Source organism: Dendrobium catenatum, unplaced genomic scaffold (genome assembly GCF_001605985.2).
Source record: "Dendrobium catenatum unplaced genomic scaffold, ASM160598v2 fragScaff_scaffold_702, whole genome shotgun sequence".
In the NCBI taxonomy this organism is placed as follows: Eukaryota; Viridiplantae; Streptophyta; class Magnoliopsida; order Asparagales; family Orchidaceae; genus Dendrobium; species Dendrobium catenatum.
In genome coordinates, this window is record NW_021319164.1 from 2,961 (window position 1) to 7,224 (window position 4,264).

Below are 4,264 nucleotides of genomic sequence, written 5' to 3' on the forward strand. Positions count from 1 at the left end.
ACCGTTATGGTGCTTGCTGATATGAATCGGTTACTTAGTGAATACTTCCATCTCTTCATCCTTGGAAGTTACAAATGCAACACCATGGCGATGTTGACATTTAAGCGTTGTGGCACGTGATTGTCAAAAATGGCACCATGTCATGAGAAATTGTGGCATCACAGCATTTGAAACTAGAGAATTTGACGTTGCCAAGATGACTCTAAGACACTACAACACTGGTATTACTGCGGCGCTAAGTGTGTTGCCATTGCAGCGCTTGCAAATAAAGAACTTGGCGCCGAAGTGCCCAATTTGTGGCACCTCTGCGGTGTTCAAGGTGACGCTGCACCCTTGTTTTGTTGGAAGCTGCGGCGCTATAAGCTCCTTCAAAATTTTGCCTTTTTTTGAGCTTTTACTATATAAAAATAACTAAAATAACACATTTTTACTAAAAATAAAATATGTAAAATACTATATAATTTACACTTATCACCTATGCAAGACCGTCCATCAACCTATAAATTATCCTGTCTTAGAAAAGATAATGAGATTAAGGTATCAAAAAAAATGTTTCATCCAATTTTCTATAGGAAAGAAGCTGCAAGAAGAAGTGTTATGTAATGTAATTCCTATGAATGTCTGTTATTGATTATTTGGTCGACCAAGGCAATATAATAGACATACTATTCACGATGACTATAAAAACACATATAACATTGATTATGAAGGGAAAAAAGATAATTCACATGCCAACAAAATACAGGGTTATATATAAAGGAAGAGTAAAATTATATGCCATTTTTACTTTTTCTTTTTGTTGCTCCAAAGAGCCCAGCGCAATTCTCTCCTGGAAGTTACTAGAAATGAGGAACCCCCACATAGATAAAATGCAACTCAAATGCAAGTCTCTCTCTCTATCTCTCTCGCTCCTCTTCGCTCCACCCTTTGATCCGCGCTATACGATGCCGCTGCTGCCCAGATCTTCGACTTATTTCATCTTCTTCCTCATCTTCCTCGCTTCTTGCATCTTCTTCCTCATCTTCCTCGCTTCCTGCCCCTCCAATGGCTTCTACCTTCCGGGAAGCTACACACACAATTATCAGATCGGGGACCTCCTCTCTGTGAAGTTGAACTCACTCACTTCCATCGACACTGAGACGCCTTTCGGCTACTACACTCTCCCTTTCTACCGACCGCTAGAGGGCATCAAGGATTCCGCCGAAAACCTCCGCGAGCTCCTGATGGGAGACCGCATTGAAAACTCTCCCTACCGCTTTCGCATGTTCACTAACGAATCTGGCCTAATCCTCTGCCGCATAGATTCCCTCTCCGCAACCGATCTCTCCCTTCTCAAGAAGCGCATCGACGAGATGTACCAGGTTAATATTCTTCTTGAAAATCTGCCTGCAATCCGCTTCACGACGAAGGATGATCTCTTTCTCCGATTGACCGGTTACCTCATCGGCGTCTGTTTCTTTGGCGATTTCCATTTCATCTTCAACCACCTCAAATTCGCCGTTCTTGTCCACAAATACGAGGAGCCTACAACTGTAGCCGCTGCATCCGCCAACTCTGCCGGTATCGGCGACGGCAGCCGCATTGGCCCAGGTTATATGGTGGTTGGCTTCAAGGTTATCACCTGCAGCTTGCGACTTGATACAGAGTCGATCAAGAATCTCAAGATGTAAGATAAGTACCCGAAAAAGTTCAAGTGCGAGCCATCCACTGTTGCTATGGAGTTGAAGGAGAAGCAGCCTCCGGTATTCACCTATGAGGTATCCTTCGTGGAGAGTGACATCCGCTAGCCATGGCCATGGGATGCTTATCTGAAGATGGAGGGCGCAAAGATGCATTGGTTCTCGATTCTTATCTCCCTCATGGTGATTGCGTTCCTCGCTGGAATAGTCCTGCTGATTTTGCTCAGAACTGTTCGGCGGGACTTGACCCGTTATGAAGTATTGGACAAAGAGGAGCTTTCCGGGTGGAAGCTTGTGGTTGGGGATGTCATACGTGCGCCTGGTAATGCAACTCTGCTTTGCGTGATGGTTGGAGATGGCGTACAGATACTTGGAATGGCAGTGGTGACCATATTGTTCGCTGCTCTTGGATTCATGTCACCAGAATGTCGAGGGACGTAGCAGTGAGGCTTGTTACTAGTATGACTTTCTTTTACTTGATTCTTGGAATTACAGCTTGTTATGCAGCAGTAAGGCTTTTTGGAAGACAATTAAGTGCGGGGATTATTCGGGTTGGATGTCTGTTTCTTGGAAAGTTGCTTGCATCTTCCCTGGTATAACTTTTCTGATATTGACCACTTTAAATTTTCTTCTTTGGGGTAGTAAAAGCACTGGTGTAATTCCCTTTTCTCTATTTATCATAACTAAACCTAAACTAATATAAATAATAATAATAACTAAACCTAAACTAATAATAAACAAACTACAATAATACTTAACAATAATATAACTTTAAACTAACTAGAACTTAATAAAAAATAAATAGATAAACTAAATAACTAAATATAAAAGAATAAATATAATAAATAAATATCAAAAAAATAAATAAACTAACTAATATAAAATAAATAATACAACTAAATAATAATAAAAAAATAAATAATAAAGAATAAATAAATAAGTACAATTAAATAAACTAAACTAAACTAAATAAACCGTAAACTAATAAAAAAATCAACTATTAAAATGAATAAAAACTAATAATAAAATATTTAAATAATAATAATATATATAAATATAAAATAACTTACTAAATACATAATAATAAAAAATAAACTAATAATAAAAAAATAAACTAAATAACTAACTAAACCATAATTAAATACTAAATTAACTAACTTAAATAAACAACTAATAATAAATAATAAATAATAAACTAAAATATAAAATAAATAATAAAAAAAATTAAAAAAAATATAAATAAATAAATAACCATAAACCTAAACTCTAACTATATAAATAACTTAAAATAATAAATAAACTAACTATAATACTAAAAACTTAAACTGAAACCTAATACCAAATAAACTAATACAAATAATAAAATAAAATAATAATCTAAATAAGTGATTAAACGCAAACCTAATAACTAATAATATTATCAACCTATAATAAAAATAATAAATAAATAATAAAATAAAAATAAATAAAACTAAACTAACAATGAATAAAAATAAACTAAATAAACCAATAAAAATAACTAACTAACCTATATAGAAACTAAAAATTAAAATAAATTACATAAAAATAATAATACTAATTAATATAAATAACTAAACCTAAACCTAAATGATGTGTGTTTTTATATCTTATAAGCTATTCTTTTTCTATAGGGCGGTTTCATTTCTAGCTTATTTTATTCAATTCTTGGTCTTATCTTTGTCTGTGGATTTTTTTGATTTGTTTGCAGGTTGTTCATATGTTGTTGATGCAGAATAGATGAAAGATGAAGAATGAAGGTTGATGATAGTGACTTGGTTTTGGATTGGCATGAGTCAAGATGGAAGCGGTGCAATTTGATGTGCTTGGTTTTTTTTGATTGTAATTAACTGAGATTTAGGCATTAGATGTTTTGATTCTTTTTGTATTTCTTTTCTTTTATGTTTTATTTTTTAGTTGACTTAGTCCTTAAGACTTGTTGTTATATCTTTTTTGTATTAATCACGTAAGCCCTTCGTGGAGGCTTTAATCAAAAAAAAAAAAAAAAAAAAAACCACATAAACCCTAAACCCTAAACCTAAACTTAAACCCTAACTACCCCAAACCCAACCCCAAACCCTACCCAAACCCTAACCCTTCGTAAACCCTAACCCCTTACCCTAAACCCTAAACCCTAAACTCTAATCCCTGAACCCTAACCCGTAACCTAACCCTAACCTAACCCTAACCTCTAAACCCTAAAGTAAACCCTAAACCCCCTAACCCAACCCCAACCCAAACCCCTAAGACCTTAAACCGTAACGCCTAATCCCTATATACCCTTAAACCCTAAACCCTAACTAACCTAACCCCTACCCTAAACCCTAAACCTATAGTAACCCTAAACCCTAACCTATTAACCCTTAAACCCTACCTAACCTCAACCTAAACCTTAAACCAAAAACATAAACCACTAAACCTAACCCCTAAATCCCATAAAAAAAAAATCCTAACATAAAACCTAAACCCTAAACCCTAACATCTCCCTAAAATTCCTAAACCTAGGCCCTAAACCTTAACCCTAAACAATCTAAACACTAACCCTAAACCCTAAATCGATAAACCCT

The 4,264-nt window shown here is 35.2% G+C and overlaps 1 pseudogene; it reads left to right on the forward strand.

Moving 5' to 3' along the window:
* The first annotated feature begins 944 nt into the window (after positions 1-944).
* LOC110105122 lies at positions 945-2,382 on the forward strand (annotated as a pseudogene).
* The last annotated feature ends 1,882 nt before the right edge of the window (positions 2,383-4,264 follow it).